At 43.9% G+C, this 21,533-nt stretch overlaps 2 pseudogenes; one reads left to right on the forward strand and one right to left on the reverse strand.

Moving 5' to 3' along the window:
* Window positions 1–2,747: 2,747 nt before the first annotated feature.
* On the reverse strand, window positions 2,748–2,866 carry LOC134930749 (5S ribosomal RNA; annotated as a pseudogene).
* A 1,693-nt stretch (window positions 2,867–4,559) lies between these two features.
* LOC134931484 (5S ribosomal RNA) lies at window positions 4,560–4,678 on the forward strand (annotated as a pseudogene).
* The last annotated feature ends 16,855 nt before the right edge of the window (window positions 4,679–21,533 follow it).

Genomic DNA, 21,533 nt, shown 5'->3' on the forward strand with positions numbered 1-21,533 from the left:
AGATTGATTATGGTAGACAACTGTATGGTCCACATTATTCATATCGATAAACTCAACATACACAAGTTGTACAATTATTTTTTACTTTATTTGCAAATGACAACTCACAGCGGTGAATCACTCTGCTGATATTTTATTATGTCAACAATAAAAGAAGAATACAACAAAATGATTGATTGATTGATTGATTGATTCATTAATATTGTGGTAGGCATTGACAACTGTTTGGAACGCTAGGGAAGAAACTGATGTGAATGAACTATTATTCTCTGAGAGACCTAGGGGTAAATTTACTAAAGCTTCTAAAACAGAGAATTGGTGATGTTGACCATAGCAACCAATTAAATGCTATCACTTCTCTATTGTCTTTTAGAAAATGATAGATAGCATCTGATTGGTTTCTATGGGCAACATCACCAATTCTCTGTTTTAGAAGCTTTAATAAATTTACCCCCTAGTGGCAAAAAGACAATAAAAGAATTAGTCACAAACAGTCACCAATGCCCTAAAAAATGGCAACCCACAATAAAAATAAAAAAGGTGCAAGATGAAATTATCCTTGGGCCCAACCGTCCATTTTTATATTTTGATATGCACAGTTTAACACAGCAGGCACTCCAGTGACAGGGACTGACAAATTTGTGGTTAAAGTGCTTGGTTTGTTTGGGCCCCAGAAAACAATTTTTTGGAGGGACTACCTCTGATCACTAATGAGGAGGTTGATGATGAGGGTGTTAATTACATTATAATCTTGTAAAATAAATTTCGCTGCAAATGACATTACATGGAGGAGGTACCTAGATGGCTAATGACCCTACTTCTACTAACTTTGGCTTCACAAATGGAGGCGATGACTTTACAAACTTGTCAGGATTTGGGTAAAATTAATTTCACACCCAAGGGGTTGCTTTTTTAGTCTTATGCCTTGGCATCAAAATGGCTTTCTTTTTATCACAAGCAAGAATTGCAGCAAATGGTGTCTGACTTACACAAACAACATCATCACCATCTGCATCTTCATTGTCAGATAGTAATAGTACACATATATATCCCCCTCATACTGTTCCACTTCCACACATGCATCCTCAATTTTTATTATTTCCTTGTCATGAATCAGGGTCTTAGTATTACTTATCAAATCCAGTCATACAAGCTTACTCTGCAAGTCTCCAATGTCATCATTGCTGTTCTAACTCTGTGCTGTTTCAGTAATCATCTGCGTACCTGTAATCAGGGCCAATTTAACAGCAGTGTAGGCCCCTGGTCAAAGCAATGCACTGGGGACCCTACCCATCCTGCAGCTGTTGGTGTGGGAGATGCTATCAATGGTAGTTTTGATGTCCCATGGGCAGTGGCGGGTGTTCTATCTTCTGCTCAACATGTAGGACCTGGAGCAGTAATTTCTGCTAATTACTCTTACTGCACAGATGGTGGGAGATGGGGTGGGAGGGAGAACAATAAACTGTAGAAGGGGTATTGGGCTAAATGAAGGGGCCCCGGTACATGACTTACAGGTTGGAAGGGCAGTGTTTAGTAAACAGGGGCGGGGTGAATAGTGGAGTGGGCTTAATATTCATCCTTTTCTAGTGGGACAGCAGCTTGCTTGACTACAGATATCTCCAGTTGCTGGAAAAATATTTCCTAGATTTCAAAGGGGGTAAAACACTAGAGAGTCCCGTCTTTCAGGAGGTACTAGGGACTTGGGGATCAAAGTTCAGGAGCCATAGCAATCCACCAACGAATAAATAAAACTGCATACCAGGCATGTGGAGCTGGAGCAGGGACCAGTTGCTGGAAGGCTGAAATGTCTGGTTCTGGGCATAGTAGAGACAAGCTGCTAGTGTACACAGAAAGGGGAGAGTCTCAGGTTCTGTAATACCATCATAAAAGCTCTAAGTCAGATAGACAGAGATATCTTGCTGGGAAGAGCAATTAACATGCTTGGATGGGGACCACTGCTTAGAAGTCGGACATCTCAGGTTCCCTAGGGCTCATTTAAAAAAAATATGGTACCCCTGTAAAGATGGGACCCTCAGCTATCAGTCTATGGCCCTTAGACTCCTGGGGCCCTTGGGCAAGAGCCCATACAAAAAGAAAGCCCTGCCTGTGATTTCCAAACTACAGCAACTAATTGCACATGGTGCTGGTTAATACACTCATATGTCTACAGCAGTGATCTGAAACCCTTATCTGTTATTAACCTCTAAAAATCCTGCATGCTGTCTTTAACCTTCTTTTCCTCTGCCATGTTATTCATTCTAGTATGGAGGTAGAGGTAAAGAAATACTCTGTGTTGGGGCACGCTTGAAGTATTAGAAAATATTAAAACTTAACTTTTAATTATATACTATATAAAATAATTGATACACTGAAAAACACACAACATATATAAAACACAATTAGATTTGGCACCTCCACTTCCAATGGTGGGAAATATATTTTTTAAATTATATCAAAATAATTACTTACAAAATTCAAATAATCAAAATATATAGCATGCACCTGAGATGAAGATATTTGAAACTGGAGTCTTAATAGATATCCAGCAAAAGAAGAAACAAAGGCACAATTAAGGTAATAAGAATTGCAGTATTGTCCAATATAGAGTGCCTTTTGTTTCGAGGGTCTCCTGGTATAAATTAAATTGCTGCATAAACATTAGAGATATAGAATGGATAGTATAATGGAGGTAAAGAGGTCAAAGGTTTCACCATCACTTCTGCTGTCTATATCATAATAGGGAGTTGTACTTACTGCACCTGATATTCCCTAGAGGTCTCCCATCTAGGTACTAATCAGGCTTGTCACTGCTTAGCTTCCAAGATCAGATGAGATCGGGCGTGACCAGTGAAATGTGGTAGTAATTAGTCCAATTAGAACAAATGAGAGAGTGTGGTTGATGACTTATACCTAGAAACAGGGTACTTCTGCTGTCCAATAAATTTGCACAGGTTCTCTGTTACTTTGGCATTGCAGAGAATGAATGACTGGCAACTGAATGAGAGAGTACTGAAATCAGATTAGCATATGGGTAGGGGCTCCACCTTCTGTGGTCCACTGTCATATAACAAATTATAGTGGACAGTGGATGAGAGAGGTGAGCTACCTAAGCCTATTGAAATATGAAGATAAGGATTTTTTTTTTCTCTAATCAGATAGTGATATATTATTTTCCATAGAAATAAGTTCAATATTGATTAAACATATTATAGTACATTCATATAACAGGAATAGTTCCCAATCATACTTCAGCAGCAGAGAAAATAAATAATTAGAAGCCCATATGGGCATATACGATACCAGGAGATTTGTGTGGGTTGAACTGTGCACAGTTCAGACCCAGGGGCAGATGTATTAACCTGGAGAAGGCATAAGGAAGTGATAAACCAGTGATATGTGCAAGGTGATAGAGGCACCAGCCAATCAGATTCTAACTGTTAATTTACATATTGGAGCTGATTGGTTGGTGCCTTTATCACCTTGCACATATCACTGGTTTATCACTTCCTTATGCCTTCACCAGGTTAATACATCTGCCCCCCAGTGTCCAAAGACAGCCGTTTCACCAGTGGATTTCTTGTTCACTGTGACACATGAATGTGCTGTAATAATATGTTTAACAAGTATTGAACTTATATCTCTAGAAAATAATATAGCACTATCTGACTTTACTGTGAACTCCACTGCTTGATTCTTTTAAGCATCTATTTACATATGTCAAATGGTAATGGTAATTACCTGCTCCACATAAGAATCAGGATTCATATATTATATCTCACAACATTAGAGAGCAAAAAATGCTTATCTTCTGATTTCAATAGGCTTAGGTAGCTCACCTCTCTCATCCACTGTCCACTATAATTTGTTATATGACAGTGGACAGCAGAAGGTGGAGCACCTACCCTATTTTCATATGCTAATCTGATTTCAGTACTCTTTCATTCAGTCGCCAGTCATTGATTCTCTGCAATGCCAAAGTAACAGAGAACCTGTGAAAATTTACTGGACAGTAGAAGCATAGGTGTGCGCAGAGGGGGTGCCTGGTGCGCACAGGCACCCCCTAATGTCTGGCACCCTGACCTCACATGCCTGATGCAGCGATCGCCGAGCAGGCTGATTACTGTCCCCTCTGTGCTGCACCCTGTCAGGACTGCATTACCGACCGGACACCTGGGTTAATCAAGGGTGCCACTGACACCGGCTTTCAAATTCCCAGCTCCACCTCCATGTACAAAAACAGCGTGATGTGACATTATTACGTCATGCTGCTCGCATGCTCACCCGTCACACACGCCACATGCCCACCTCTCTCCTTCTATGCTATGCCAACGCCAGCCACTGACAATGTATCTGCTTTATTAGGATTGGTACAAAGGTGGAAATTTTATATGCGTTGACCATCAATAGATGGTGCTAGATACGCCCAAAAGGCGGTTCTAGACACACCCCTCCAACGGTGCACCCCCTAATAAAATGTGCTGCGCACGCCAGTGAGTAGAAGTACCCTGTGTCTAGGTATAAATTATCAACCACATTCTCTCATTTGTTCTAATTGGACTAATTACTGCCACATTTCACTGGTCATGCCCGATCTCAACTGATCTTGGAAGCTAAGCAGTGTCAAGCCTGATTAGTACCTAGATGGGATACCCCTAGGGAATATCAGGTGCAGTAAGTACAACTCCCTATTATGATACAGACCGCAGAAGTGATGGTGAAACCTTTGACCTCTTTACCGCCATTATACTATCCATTCTATATCTCTAATGTTTATGCAGCAATTTAATTTATACCAGGAGACCCTCGAAACAAAAGGCACTCTATATTGGACAATACTGCAATTCTTATTACCTTAATTGTGCCTTTGTTTCTACTTTTGCTGGATATCTATTAAGACTCCAGTTTCAAACAGCTTTACCTCAGGTGCATCCTATATATTTTGATTATTTGAATTTTGTAAGTAATTATTTTGATATCATTTAAAAAAAAATATTTCACACCATTGGATGTGGAGGTGCCATATATAACTGTGTTTTATATATGTTGTGTGTTTTTCAGTGTATCAATTATTTTATATAGTTTATAATTAAAAGTTAAGTTTTAATATTTTCTAATACTTCAAGCATGTCCCAACACAGAGTCTTTCTTTACCTCTCACTCCATACTAGTATACACTACTGACTCTGGGAGCACCACCAACCCAAGATATTATTGATACCCACACCAGGGATCACCTACACAATATATCGTTGGTATCTTCAGGGCAATATGGAATCAAGCCCCTTGAACAAATTATAGAATCCAGTGCGGGACCAAACAAACCCTTTTCAGTGTACCTATGTTATTCATTCTGCCAACCTTAGTGTTGCAGTATCTGTTTGACTTCACCCACCAATGGACTTCCTCCTGTTCTTATTTAAACCTGAGACTTCCAACAAACCAGATCAGACTGACGCCTTCCCTCTGGGATAGTTACTGGTCACAGGTCTTTGTTACCTGAATGTTGCCAGTGCTAAATCTCTGTCTCTCTCCAGTGTCAGTATATTCCTACTTTCACCTCCTCCGTGTGTCCTGTCCAACACTTCCATGTGCCCGCTCAGCGATGCCATCAGCTAATCCTGGTATTCTGCTCAGTGCTGTCTCTAACTACTTTGTGTACTGATCAGTGCTGCTATATTGTCAGCATATCAGGATTCCCTGCATCTACCACATATCCAGTATATCCGCATTTGCTGCATCTGCCTACATCTCCAGGCTCTCTGCATCTCCTGTACCTTTAAGCATCTACAGTCTCTTTTTGCATATCTGGATTCCTTGCATCTGCTACATTTCCAGTTATCCTGATTTAATACACCTGCAAGCATCTCCAGTATATCAGCATTTCCTGCTTTAGCGAGTATCTTCAGTATATCGGCATATCCTCTACCTGCAATCATCTTCAGAATATCAGCATATCCCGCATCTGCTACATCTCCAGTATCTCTGGATATCCTGTATCTGCCAGCTTTCAGCGAACTTCCTTTCCTCTGTTTAAAATCTATCAGTGCTGCAGCTTCCAAACTTCACAAAGACTTGCTTCCAACACTCCATCTCCAGTCCAGCCAGTGTACCTGTGGTTTATCTCATCTGCTGCTGTACTCACCGCTTACTATTCTTGTGGATTCTCCTTTCGCATTGTAGAGGATACTTTCATGGACTGTGTTTGCAAGTATTACCTATACTCTGTGGTTCACTCAGGTTATGACATTTTCTAACTAACTATTTTTGGTTTCTCAGTTCTGTTTGCTGTTGTCTTGGGCTGGCAGTTTATTATAGATGTTCCAGCACTGGAGTCCATGATCAGGTTAAACCAAAGCCGGATTAACAATGGGGCAGGTGGAGCTGCAGCTCCAGGCCGTCCATCAAAATAGGCCCACAGTGTCTCCTATACTGCTGCAGTCAGGAAAATGTTTTTTTTTCCTGCTATAGCAGCCTGGCAGTGTCCGTGTGAAGCCCCGCCCCCTCCTGCACACAGTGACCTGATCCCCACCCTCTAGTGGCCGCCAAGGGATCAAATACCGGCATCTGTAATGGCTGCAGTCACAGTATCTCGGCGCCGCATGAGGTACCGGCCTATCACCAGTCAGCACCCAGGAGCTGCAGCCGCCCTTGTTTGATGCAAGTGTATCATTGGTCGCGTCAGTGAGCAGAGCTGCTGTACATGAAGGCCGGGTCCTCGGTGAGTGAATGATCCTTCAGAGAGGTGTCAGCTCAGTACTGGCTGCTGCTGCTGAGCGGCACAGTGTTGATCCTGCTTTCTGATCATTCACACTGGTATGCAGGCATTGAAAAGCTAAAAAATAAATAAATAAATATATATATATATATATATATATATATATATATGTATGTGTATAATTATGTGTTTGTGGGTTTATATGTAGCATATATAAATATACACACATATAATAGACAACACGGTATGGCACTCCCAATGTATACAGATGAAGTTTGCTCCGGTGCCCTGCGTCAGTCACAGCTGAGAGATACAATCACAAAACCGCTGGCACTCGTAGAGACTCATAAAGAAAACACAGATGCTGTAGCTTTAAGTCAAAGCTTAAAGTCAAGACTTAAAGCTACAGCATCTGTGTTTTCTTTATGAGACTCTACGAGTGCCAGCGGTTTTGTGATTATACACACACACATATATATATATATATATATATATATATATACACACACACACATATATACATATATATATATATATATATATATACATCTATCTATCTATCTATCTATCTATCTATCTATCTATCTATCTATCTATATATATACTGTATAAAATCTGTATTTATATAAGTGTTCATTTTACTCTGAAATTGGGATTGAGTACTTATATATAGAACAAGATGTACTAATGGGAAAATGCGGCCAAAAGCCCATTTTTGGGCTTTGGGCACATTTCCCATATGTATTAAGCCTCGTACGCTGGGGGTTCAGTGTTGAGGATAATGCCAGCAAAAGCTGGCAGTACCGTGCATCTGTGCTGTAGAGCGATCCAATTGGATCCCTCCATGCATTCCCTGCAGCCGCCGCAGCCCTCTCCACATGTGCAGAGCGACTTCCATGGCCGAAACCTGGAAGTGCGGCGTCGTAAAAGACAGTTCTTATCGGGAAAGCTGTCCTTTTGATACTAACTGCATATGTAAGTACTTAGTAATTAGTATCAATGTGGTAAGTGGCGGGATGTACCGCAAAGCCTTGCTACATATAAAATTAGTGGGTCTTGGGATATGCGCTGCCAATCACCTGACACACTGTGGCTTAATTGCCACCACTGGCAACACATGGCTGCCTGGACCTTAGTACCCTACAGAACACTTAAGGGCTGGATATATAAAACTGATGTGTATAGAAAATACTGTTTTGATTTTCTTTTTTTCTTTTTTCTTTTGGGGGTGGGGAGGGCGGCGGGGAAGCAAACCGGGTGTGCTGCCTGCAGAGTTTTATACACTGTTTGTGGGCCCTTTTTTTGTTTATTGCCAACCCCCTCAATGAAAACCAAAGCCCGCCCTCCTCCCCCCAAAAAAAAGGTTTTCTGTGTATAGCCCCAGAAAATAATATACAGAAAGTCCTCTCAATTTGCTTTATACATTTTAGCACCATTAAAAATGTATATAACCGACAAATTGGGCCTGATTCTGAGTTGGACTCAGGCACGTCCATGTGTATGACTTTATGTTAATATTGGTATGAGCCCTTCCCTGGTGTACAGCTATGTGTCTGAATATGCAAGTCCACTTTGAGCTTCTATAGACATTATAAAACCACTTGGTGTGTCTTACAACGCAGTCATCAAAACCTACACCAGCCCATGCTAGGTACAGAGCCTCCGGCAGACTATGTCCTCCAATATTACTAATGAAGCGTCTAATTTCCCAAACACTTCAGATCGGCAGCTATTCCACCGATCCACGTGCTTTTCGACAAGTCAAATTCCTCGACTTGTCGAATAATTTGGGGTTAGATTGAATAGGGCGGAACCCCTTCCGACCTAAAAAAGTCGAAAACTATTGTCTTTTCGACAGACAGCAGCTTTCAACTTCAATTCAATATACCCCTATATATATTTTGCATACTTGTTCTTAAGATGGCACCGGGCAGTTAGGGGACCCTATCACTGCCCCAGAGCCTAGAACACATGCTCAGATCTCTGGGAAAATGGTGCGGCGGCCATTTTCCCAGTGATTTTCCTACTGTGCATGCGCAAAACACTGGGATAATGGTGCTGCGCCATTTTCCCTGTGATTTCTGCAGCACTGGTGCCACGCCGCAGGACTCTGGAGGACAAGTATTAAAAATAATGAGTGCAGGGTGTGCAATGTGGCCCCTTCTGGACACCCTCAAAAAATCAACCACATCCACCACATCACTAGTCACACCCCCACATTGTTTTTACCCTGTGGCGGCAAAAAATACACCCTTCATAAATTTCAGCTCCAGGCCCATGTGGACCTTAATCTGGCACTGGGTTAAACTCTATGCACTACAGTGTCCAGTACTGTTTTACCTGGATTGTACAATTGTTCTGAGTTCCTCATCTGGATTCTGGGACCAGGATATAGCTTTTTCAAGCTTTTTTCTGATTACATAAGACCCCATTTCCTGATTAGAATTCTGGTTCAATGCTATCAGTAATATGCTGCTTTAAGCTACAGTGGTTGCCTTGTTTCTGGAGTGGGTCTCTGGCCTGGCTAGTCTCTATAATCATTAGGTGAGAGGTCACTTGGTGACCTGGTGGCATCTGGTTCCATTTCAGTATACTTGAATATCACTAGTCTGTGGTCCCTAATTTGCATGTCACTAGTGTGCCCAATCTCCTGTAAAACCTATGAGCCTTTGACCATCAAGCCTCGATCATAATCCCTCTATGAGCATACCCATATTACATCCTCCTGAATGGCATGTTTATTTTTTGCTGCACTAAACTTTTGCTTAAAGTTTTTTTCTTTACTACGGTAAAATATTGTTTTTTTTATTGCAGATGCCCTGACTTAAACCCTCTGTGCCTTTGGGCATCAGTGCTAGTATTTTCTTCCTGCTCTTCTCTCAACTGGTCATCATGATCCATAATAAAGAACACACTCAAGTTGTACAAAAATTACAGTTTAATATTATTATTTATTTACTTAAACCTTTTTTTCAAATATCTCACTGCGAAGTCACATTTATTATGGATATGCAGTGGGGTACGGCCTGCATAGTCACAGTTCTTGTATGTTATGGGTAGGGTACATACTGCATTGTCACAGAACTTAAACAGTATGTTATGGATACACATTGAGGTACTTCACAAAAGAAAAACATTTTTGTTTTTACTAGTGATGTGCACCGGAAATTTTTTGTGTTTTGTGTTTTGGTTTTGGGTTCGGTTCCGCGCCCGTGTTTTGGGTTCGAACACGTTTTGGCAAAACCTCACCGAATTTTTTTTGTCGGATTCGGGTGTGTTTTGGATTCGGGTGTTTTTTTCAAGAAACCCTAAAAAACAGCTTAAATCATTGAATTTGGGGGTCATTTTGATCCCATAGTATTATTAACCTCAATAACCATCATTTACACTCATTTTCATTCTATTCTGAACACCTCACACCTCACAATATTATTTTTAGTCCTAAAATTTGCACCGAGGTCGCTGGATGGCTAAGCTAAGCAACCCAAGTGGCCGACACAAACACCTGGCCCATCTAGGAGTGGCACTGCAGTGTCAGGCAGGATGGCCCTTCCAAAAAATACCCCCCAAACAGCACATGACGCAAAGAAAAAAAGAGGCGCAATGAGGTAGCTGTGTGAGTAAGCTAAGTGACCCTAGTGGCCGACACAAACACCTGGCCCATCTAGGAGTGGCACTGCAGTGTCACGCAGGATGGCCCTTCCAAAAAATACTCCCCAAACAGCACATGACGCAAAGAAGAAAAAAAAGAGGCGCAATGAGGTAGCTGTGTGAGTAAGCTAAGCGACCCTAGTGGCCGACACAAACACATGGCCCATCTAGGAGTGGCACTGCAGTGTCAGGCAGGATGGCCCTTCCAAAAAATATTCCCCAAACAGATCATGAGGCAAAGAAAAAAAAGAGGCGCAATGAGGTAGCTGTGTGAGTAAGCTAAGCGACCCTAGTGGCCGACACAAACACCTGGCCCATCTAGGAGTGGCACTGCAGTGTCACGCAGGATGGCCCTTCCAAAAAATACCCCCCAAACAGCACATGACGCAAAGAAAAAAAGAGGCGCAATGAGGTAGCTGTGTGAGTAAGCTAAGTGACCCTAGTGGCCGACACAAACACCTGGCCCATCTAGGAGTGGCACTGCAGTGTCACGCAGGATGGCCCTTCCAAAAAATACTCCCCAAACAGCACATGACGCAAAGAAGAAAAAAAAGAGGCGCAATGAGGTAGCTGTGTGAGTAAGCTAAGCGACCCTAGTGGCCGACACAAACACATGGCCCATCTAGGAGTGGCACTGCAGTGTCAGGCAGGATGGCCCTTCCAAAAAATACTCCCCAAACAGCACATGAGGCAAAGAAAAAAAGAGGCGCAATGAGGTAGCTGTGTGAGTAAGCTAAGCGACCCTAGTGGCCAACACAAACACCTGGCCCATCTAGGAGTGGCACTGCAGTGTCAGGCAGGATGGCCCTTCCAAAAAATACTCCCCAAACAGCACATGACGCAAAGAAGAAAAAAAAAAGAGGCGCAATGAGGTAGCTGTGTGAGTAAGCTAAGCGACCCTAGTGGCCGACACAAACACCTGGCCCATCTAGGAGTGGCACTGCAGTGTCAGGCAGGATGGCCCTTCCAAAAAATACTCCCCAAACAGCACATGATGCAAAGAAGAAAAAAAAGAGGCGCAATGAGGTAGCTGTGTGAGTAAGCTAAGTGACCCTAGTGGCCGACACAAACACCTGGCCCATCTAGGAGTGGCACTGCAGTGTCACGCAGGATGGCCCTTCCAAAAAATACTCCCCAAACAGCACATGACGCAAAGAAGAAAAAAAAGAGGCGCAATGAGGTAGCTGTGTGAGTAAGCTAAGCGACCCTAGTGGCCGACACAAACACATGGCCCATCTAGGAGTGGCACTGCAGTGTCAGGCAGGATGGCCCTTCCAAAAAATATTCCCCAAACAGCACATGAGGCAAAGAAAAAAAGAGGCGCAATGAGGTAGCTGTGTGAGTAAGCTAAGCGACCCTAGTGGCCAACACAAACACCTGGCCCATCTAGGAGTGGCACTGCAGTGTCAGGCAGGATGGCCCTTCCAAAAAATAATCCCCAAACAGCACATGACGCAAAGAAGAAAAAAAAAAGAGGCGCAATGAGGTAGCTGTGTGAGTAAGCTAAGCGACCCTAGTGGCCGACACAAACACCTGGCCCATCTAGGAGTGGCACTGCAGTGTCAGGCAGGATGGCCCTTCCAAAAAATACTCCCCAAACAGCACATGACGCAAAGAAGAAAAAAAAGAGGCGCAATGAGGTAGCTGTGTGAGTAAGCTAAGCGACCCTAGTGGCCGACACAAACACCTGGCCCATCTAGGAGTGGCACTGCAGTGTCACGCAGGATGGCCCTTCCAAAAAATACCCCCCAAACAGCACATGACGCAAAGAAAAAAAGAGGCGCAATGAGGTAGCTGTGTGAGTAAGCTAAGTGACCCTAGTGGCCGACACAAACACCTGGCCCATCTAGGAGTGGCACTGCAGTGTCACGCAGGATGGCCCTTCCAAAAAATACTCCCCAAACAGCACATGACGCAAAGAAGAAAAAAAAGAGGCGCAATGAGGTAGCTGTGTGAGTAAGCTAAGCGACCCTAGTGGCCGACACAAACACATGGCCCATCTAGGAGTGGCACTGCAGTGTCAGGCAGGATGGCCCTTCCAAAAAATACTCCCCAAACAGCACATGAGGCAAAGAAAAAAAGAGGCGCAATGAGGTAGCTGTGTGAGTAAGCTAAGCGACCCTAGTGGCCAACACAAACACCTGGCCCATCTAGGAGTGGCACTGCAGTGTCAGGCAGGATGGCCCTTCCAAAAAATACTCCCCAAACAGCACATGACGCAAAGAAGAAAAAAAAAAGAGGCGCAATGAGGTAGCTGTGTGAGTAAGCTAAGCGACCCTAGTGGCCGACACAAACACCTGGCCCATCTAGGAGTGGCACTGCAGTGTCAGGCAGGATGGCCCTTCCAAAAAATACTCCCCAAACAGCACATGATGCAAAGAAGAAAAAAAAGAGGCGCAATGAGGTAGCTGTGTGAGTAAGCTAAGCGACCCTAGTGGCCGACACAAACACCTGGCCCATCTAGGAGTGGCACTGCAGTGTCACGCAGGATGGCCCTTCCAAAAAATGCTCCCCAAACAGCACATGACGCAAAGAAGAAAAAAAAGAGGCGCAATGAGGTAGCTGTGTGAGTAAGCTAAGCGACCCTAGTGGCCGAAACAAACACCTGGCCCATCTAGGAGTGGCACTGCAGTGTCAGGCAGGATGGCCCTTCCAAAAAATACTCCCCAAACAGCACATGACGCAAAGAAGAAAAAAAAGAGGCGCAATGAGGTAGCTGTGTGAATAAGCTAAGCGACCCTAGTGGCCGACACAAACACCTGGCCCATCTAGGAGTGGCACTGCAGTGTCACGCAGGATGGCCCTTCCAATAAATACTCCCCAAACAGCACATGACGCAAAGAAGAAAAAAAAGAGGAGCAATGAGGTAGCTGTGTGAGTAAGCTAAGCGACCCTAGTGGCCGACACAAACACCTGGCCCATCTAGGAGTGGCACTGCAGTGTCACGCAGGATGGCCCTTCCAAAAAATACTCCCCAAACAGCACATGACGCAAAGAAGAAAAAAAAGAGGCGCAATGAGGTAGCTGTGTGAGTAAGCTAAGCGACCCTAGTGGCCGACACAGACACCTGGCCCATCTAGGAGTGGCACTGCAGTGTCACGCAGGATGGCCCTTCCAAAAAATACTCCCCAAACAGCACATGACGCAAAGAAAAATGAAAGAAAAAAGATGTGCAAGATGGAATTGTCCTTGGGCCCTCCCACCCACCCTTATGTTGTATAAACAGGACATGCACACTTTAACCAACCCATCATTTCAGCGATTGGGTCTGCCACACGACTGTGACTGAAATGACTGGTTGGTTTGGGCCCCCACCAAAAAAGAAGCAATCTCTCCTTGCACAAACTGGCTCTACAGAGGCAAGATGTCCACCTCATCATCATTGTCCGATTCATCACCCCTTTCACTGTGTACATCCCCCTCCTCACAGATTATTAATTCGTCCCCACTGGAATCCACCATCTCAGATCCCCGTGTACTTTCTGGAGGCAATTGCTGCTGGTGAATGTCTCCATGGAGGAATTGATTATAATTCATTTTAATGAACATCATCTTCTCCACATTTTCTGGAAGTAACCTCGTACGCCGATTGCTGACAAGGTGAGCGGCGGCACTAAACACTCTTTCGGAGTACACACTGGAGGGAGGGCAACTTAGGTAGAATAAAGCCAGTTTGTGCAAGGGCCTCCAAATTGCCTCTTTTTCCTGCCAGTATACGTACGGACTATCTGACGTGCCTACTTGGATGCGGTCACTCATATAATCCTCCACCATTCTTTCAATGGTGAGAGAATCATATGCAGTGACAGTAGACGACATGTCAGTAATCGTTGGCAGGTCCTTCAGTCCGGACCAGATGTCAGCATCAGCAGTCGCTCCAGACTGCCCTGCATCACCGCCAGCGGGTGGGCTCGGAATTCGTAGCCTTTTCCTCGCACCCCCAGTTGCGGGAGAATGTAAAGCAGGAGATGTTGACAGGTCGCGTTCCGCTTGACTTGACAATTTTCTCACCAGCAGTTCTTTGAACCCCTGCAGACTTGTGTCTGCCGGAAAGAGAGATCCAACGTAGGTTTTAAATCTAGGATCGAGCACGGTGGCCAAAATGTAGTGCTCTGATTTCAACAGATTGACCACACGTGAATCCTGGTTAAGCGAATGAAGGGCTCCATCCACAAGTCCCACATGCCTAGCGGAATCGCTCTGTTTTAGCTCCTCCTTCAATGCCTCCAGCTACTTCTGCAAAAGCCTGATGAGGGGAATGACCTGACTCAGGCTGGCAGTGTCTGAACTGACTTCACGTGTGGCAAGTTCAAAGGGCAGCAGAACCTTGCACAACGTTGAAATCATTCTCCACTGCGCTTGAGACAGGTGCATTCCACCTCCTTTGCCTATATCAACGGCAGATGTATAGGCTTGAATGGCCTTTTGCTGCTCCTCCATCCTCTGAAGCATATAGAGGGTTGAATTCCACCTCGTTACCACCTCTTGCTTCAGATGATGGCAGGGCAGGTTCAGGTTTTTTTGGTGGTGCTCCAGTCTTCTGTATGCGGTGCCTTCACGCCGAAAGTGGCCCGCAATTCTTCTGGCCACCGACAGCATCTCTTGCACGCCCCTGTCGTTTTTTTAAATAATTCTGCACCACCAAATTCAAGGTATGTGCAAAACATGGGACGTGCTGGAATTTGCCCAGATGTAATGCACGCACAATATTGCTGGCGTTGTCCGATGCCACAAATCCCCAGGAGAGTCCAATTGGGGTAAGCCATTCTGCGATGATCTTCCTCAATTGCCGTTAGAGGTTTTCAGCTGTGTGCGTATTCTGGAAAGCGGTGATACAAAGCGTAGCCTGCCTAGGAACGAGTTTGCGAGATGCTGCTACTGGTGCCGCCGCTGCTGTTCTTGCAGCGGGAGGCAATACATCTACCCAGTGGGCTGTCACAGTCATGTAGTCCTGAGTCTGCCCTGCTCCACTTGTCCACATGTCCGTGGTTAAGTGGACATTGGGTACAACTGCATTTTTTAGGACACTGGTGAGTCTTTTTCTGACGTCCGTGTACATTCTCGGTATCGCCTGCCTAGAGAAGTGGAACCTAGATGGTATTTGGTAACGGGGGCACACTACCTCAAGAAATTGTCTAGTTCCCTGTGAACTAACGGCGGACACCGGACGCACGTCTAACACCAACATAGTTGTCAAGGCCTCAGTTATCCGCTTTGCAACAGGATGACTGCTGTGATATTTCATCTTCTTCGCAAAGGACTGTTGGACAGTCAATTGCTTACTGGAAGTAGTACAAGTGGTCTTCCGACTTCCCCTCTGGGATGACGATCGACTCCCAGCAGCAACAACAGCAGCGCCAGCAGCAGTAGGCGTTACACTCAAGGATGCATCGGAGGAATCTCAGGCAGGAGAGGACTCGTCAGACTTGCCAGTGACATGGCCTGCAGGACTATTGCCTTTCCTTGGTAAGGAGGAAATTGACACTGAGGGAGTTGGTGGTGTGGTTTGCGCGAGCTTGGTTACAAGAGGAAGGGATTTACTGGTCAGTGGACTGCTTCCGCTGTCGCCCAAAGTTTTTGAACTTGTCACTGACTTATTATGAATGCGCTGCAGGTGACGTATAAGGGAGGATGTTCCGAGGTGGTTAACGTCCTTACCCCTACTTATTACAGCTTGACAAAGGCAACACACGGCTTGACACCTGTTGTCCGCATTTCTGTTGAAATACTTCCACACTGAAGAGTTGATTTTTTTGGTATTTTCACCAGGCATGTCAATGGCCATATTCCTCCCACGGACAACAGGTGTCTCCCCGGGTGCCTGACTTAAACAAACCACCTCGCCATCAGAATCCTCCTTGTCAATTTCCTCCCCAGCGCCAGCAACACCCATATCCTCATCCTGGTGTACTTCAACACTGACATCTTCAATTTCACTATCAGGAAGGAACTGGACTGCGGTTGCTCCTTTCAACACTTGCAGGGGGCGTGCAAATGGTGGAAGGCGCAAGCTCTTCCCGTCCAGTGTTGGGAAGATCAGGCATCGCAACCGACACAATTGGACTCTCCTTTGGGATTTGGGATTACGAAGAACACACAGTTCTTTGCTGTGATTTTGCCGCAAGTCTTTTCTTTTTTCTAGCGAGAGGATGAGTGCTTCCATCCTCATGTGAAGCTGAACCACTAGCCATGAACATAGGCCAGGGCCTCAGCTGTTCCTTGCCACTGCGTGTCGTAAATGGCATATTGGCAAGTTTACGCTTCTCCTCAGACGCTTTTAATTTTGATTTTTGGGTCATTTTTTTACTGATCTTTTGTGTTTTGGATTTTACATGCTCTGTACTATGACATTGGGCATCGGCCTTGGCAGACGACGTTGATGGCATTTCATCATCTCGGCCATGACTAGTGGCAGCAGCTTCAGCACGAGGTGGAAGTGGATCTTGATCTTTCCCTATTTTTTTAACCTCCACATTTTTGTTCTCCATATTTTGTGCACAACTAATAGCCACCACAGGTATACAATGTAGATGGATGGATAGTATAGTATTACTTATACTTATGGACGATGAGTGCACTGATGACACAGAGGTAGGTACAGCCGTGGCCTACCGTACTGCTGCTTAGTGCTTATATATATAATATACTGTATAACGGACCTGGTGGACACTGTCAGCAGACTGCTAAACAAACTAGCATGAAGAAAGAAAAAAAAAACACCACAGTGTTTTTCAGGCAGACAAACGTATACTGGACTGGTGGTCACTGTCAACAAAACTGTGCACTGTACTCCTGCTATTACTGCTCCCCAGTCCCCACAATTAGGCAGTGTGAGCAGAGCAGTGCACTCAGCACAGATATATCATGCAGCAGTGCAGCACACTGAGTGAGCACAGCCACAGATATGGTGGAGCGTTTTTTTTCAGGCAGAGAAACAAAGGATTAAAATCACTGGTGGTATAATCAAAACCCTGCACTGTACTCCCTAACAGCTGCTCCCCGTCCACAATCCTCCCCACAATTATAACAATGTCACTCTTAGTCTTTTCTATTACAGAGAGGACGCCAGCCACGTCCTCTCCCTATCAATCTCAATGCACGTGTGAAAATGGCGGCGACGCGCGTCTCCTTATATAGAATCCGAGTCTTGCGAGAATCCGACAGCGGGATGATGACGTTCGGGCGCGCTCGGGTTAACCGAGCAAGGCGGGAGGATCCGAGTCGCTCGGACCCGTGTAAAAAAAAGGTGAAGTTCGGGCGGGTCGGATTCCGAGGAACCGAACCCGCTCATCACTAGTTTTTACTCTGTTAACTTTTTAAACTGTGTTCGGAAATGACACTGTGGAGATACAGCACTTTTGTGAATGCAGTGGGGTATGGCCTGCAAAGTAATTAATGTTGCATGCAAACAAATCCACATAAAACAGAGATCCTTATGATAGGTCAAAGGTCAAGACTGCAGCATAGCCAACTAAGGGATTTATGCTTGGGGGTTCAGAATTAAAAAAAACATTGAACATACTGTATGCAGCATCTTGGTGTTGTCCTGGATTGTAACTATACACTTAAACATCAGCTATTAGCCACAATCAAATCCTCATTCTTTCATCTAAGAGAAATAGCCAGAATCAAGCACCTAATTTCTTCAAAGTTCACAAATTGCAGATGCGCGCTCCTTCTGGGAATGGGATCTATAATATAACCCTGGGGGTCTTCCTTCACTCCTGTATTCAAACACACTTCTTTCTTCAACACTTTATATCCCCTTGTCCATATTCCTCAAACAAAAAACGAGGGGGGTGATACTAGTGAAGTACAGTTTTAATAGAATTGGTACAAGTTAAAACCACTATGAAAAAACAATTCTCAATAACAGTCTACCACAGTCTATGGTCAGAGTATGCTTACCACAATGCGAGGGGTGTCAAACAATGTCCACCCAATAGCGCTTTTTAATCAGGTACCTCCCGGGATATCAGCACCCTTCTGCCACTGGTCAGGAACCTTTCTCCTCGCATACGGTCTGCTACAGTCTGTGCCAAGATACCACAAACACGTTTCTGCTCATCAGAGCCTTTACCAAGGTACACCTTGATAAAGGCTCTGAGGAGCAGAAACGCATTAGTGGTAGGCATACTCTGACCATAGACTGTGGTGGACTGTTATTGAGAATTGTTTTTTCATAGTGGTTTTAACTTCTACCAATTCTATTAAAACTGTACTTCACTAGTATCCCCCACCTCTGTTTTTGTTTGAGGAATGTGGACAAGGGGATATAAAGTGTTGAAGAAAGAAGTGTGTTTGAATACAGAAGTGGAGGAAGACCCCCAGGGTTATATTATAGATCCCATTCCCAGAAGGAGCACGCATCTGCAATTTGTGAACTTTGACTAGGATTTTTGTGGAATGGGGGTGACCATTCCAGCAGGCACTGCTGCACCGTTGTATTGGAGCGCGGGTTTGAGACTATTTTTGCCTTTATGTACCTAATTTCTTCAGATTTGCATAAAGTCATACAGTACATGCATTTATTTCATCACACCAAGACTACTGCAATGCGCTCTACTTGGGTCTCCCAGTAAAAAAATTGCACCTCATGTTGCTTTTAGCTTTGTGGCTCTGACTCTAAGGAACTTGTTTTTCTGCACAGTTTGAGAGCCCTCAACTCTAGAATCCTTCAAAAACAGACTCAAAGCTTATCTGTTTATTTAAGCATGTTACTGAAGCTTCTTTAGTTCTTAAAAAAAATAACCCAAATGCTTAGTACTCTTTCTTGTTAAGCTTATTTTGCATTTTCTGTTGTAAATGCACATATAAAGCACATTGGGCCCTATTCGTAGAAAAGTGTGGTGTAAATATTATTATTATTATTATTAATAATAATAATAATAATAATAATAATAATAATAATAATAATAATAAGATTGTCTTCTTTATTTATTTTGGTGTGCTGGGGTTCTTTGGACCCCATGTAAGTCTGAGCAAATTGTGAAGTTCAATGACCTGACTATGACCATCCAGTCAGATAGAGGGAAAATCGGCACACTGCATTGTTTTCACTGCTCTCACTAACACAGACACTGGGCCTAATTCAGATCTGATCGCTGCTGTGCGTTTTCGCACAGCAATCGATCAGATCCAAACTGAGCCACAATGCGCAGGCACGTCGGATGACTACAACAGGCATCGGCGATCAGTGACGGGATTCGCAAGGTGATTGACAGGAAGAGGCCGTTTGTGGGTGGCAACTGACTGTTTTCAGGGAGTGTCCTGAAAAACGCATACGGGCTCAAGCGTTTTCAGGGAGGGTGTCTGACGTCAGCTCCAGCTGTGATCAGCAGGAATCAATCGCCCTGGAAAAGTAAGTCCTGGGCTGCGCAGAGACTGCACAAACTGATTTTGTGCAGCTCTGCTACACATGCGATCACACACTTGCACAGCAAAAAAACCACTCCCCCTGTAGGCGGCGACTATCTGATCGCAGGACAGCAAAATTTGCAGCCCAGCAATCAGATCTGAATTAGGTCCATTGATCCTTCTTTATTGAATCATCTCAGAATTTTACGTACCAAAGACATAACAGATGTCCTACTGTCAGAGCAACATATCGGTGAGCACCTTTGATGCATGTCGTTTACCAATATTAACACATTATACAGTTACATATACCTCATCTCATGTAAAGTTTTCTCCTTGCAAATCATATTGCCACTTTACATTTATCATCATGTACAACAATTGTAGGATTATACCATTCTTGTGTATACTATTAACATTGGGCCCTCAACTCATTATTACTGTTGAGAAAGCATTTAATGCACATTCTACTATCCTTATCGGCATAAGAATAATATGTGTTTCCATGTACTGTAGTATACTCTTCCTTGATGATTTGCATGTCCAATGTAAACTGATTATGTATAGTTTGTACCCAGAAAAGTTTTGGGGAAGAATTGTGAAGTTCAATGACCTGACTATGACCATCCAGTCAGATAGAGGGAAAATCGGCACACTGCATTGTTTTCACTGCTCTCACTAACACAGACACTGGGCCTAATTCAGATCTGATCGCTGCTGTGCGTTTTCGCACAGCAATCGATCAGATCCAAACTGAGCCACAATGCGCAGGCACGTCGGATGACTACAACAGGCATCGGCGATCAGTGACGGGATTCGCAAGGTGATTGACAGGAAGAGGCCGTTTGTGGGTGGCAACTGACTGTTTTCAGGGAGTGTCCTGAAAAACGCATACGGGCTCAAGCGTTTTCAGGGAGGGTGTCTGACGTCAGCTCCAGCTGTGATCAGCAGGAATCAATCGCCCTGGAAAAGTAAGTCCTGGGCTGCGCAGAGACTGCACAAACTGATTTTGTGCAGCTCTGCTACACATGCGATCACACACTTGCACAGCAAAAAAACCACTCCCCCTGTAGGCGGCGACTATCTGATCGCAGGACAGCAAAATTTGCAGCCCAGCAATCAGATCTGAATTAGGTCCATTGATCCTTCTTTATTGAATCATCTCAGAATTTTACGTACCAAAGACATAACAGATGTCCTACTGTCAGAGCAACATATCGGTGAGCACCTTTGATGCATGTCGTTTACCAATATTAACACATTATACAGTTACATATACCTCATCTCATGTAAAGTTTTCTCCTTGCAAATCATATTGCCACTTTACATTTATCATCATGTACAACAATTGTAGGATTATACCATTCTTGTGTATACTATTAACATTGGGCCCTCAACTCATTATTACTGTTGAGAAAGCATTTAATGCACATTCTACTATCCTTATCGGCATAAGAATAATATGTGTTTCCATGTACTGTAGTATACTCTTCCTTGATGATTTGCATGTCCAATGTAAACTGATTATGTATAGTTTGTACCCAGAAAAGTTTTGGGGAAGAATAGCCAACATTTAAGTATTTCCTCCAGTGCAACAATTTTCTGCACAATATGTATTTAGTTCTATGGTTTGTAATAGCAGGATAGAAAATATTAAAATTTTGTAACAACATTAACCTCATGAAACATATGCTCCTTTATAATAATACTTACAGTATATAATACATGATATGTAAATAGTCTGTTGTTACTAATTCAAATAAATATTACTATACAGTAGGTGTGGTTCAAGTTATCAGCATACAGTTTA

Source organism: Pseudophryne corroboree, chromosome 5, assembly GCF_028390025.1.
Source record: "Pseudophryne corroboree isolate aPseCor3 chromosome 5, aPseCor3.hap2, whole genome shotgun sequence".
In the NCBI taxonomy this organism is placed as follows: domain Eukaryota; kingdom Metazoa; phylum Chordata; class Amphibia; order Anura; family Myobatrachidae; genus Pseudophryne; species Pseudophryne corroboree.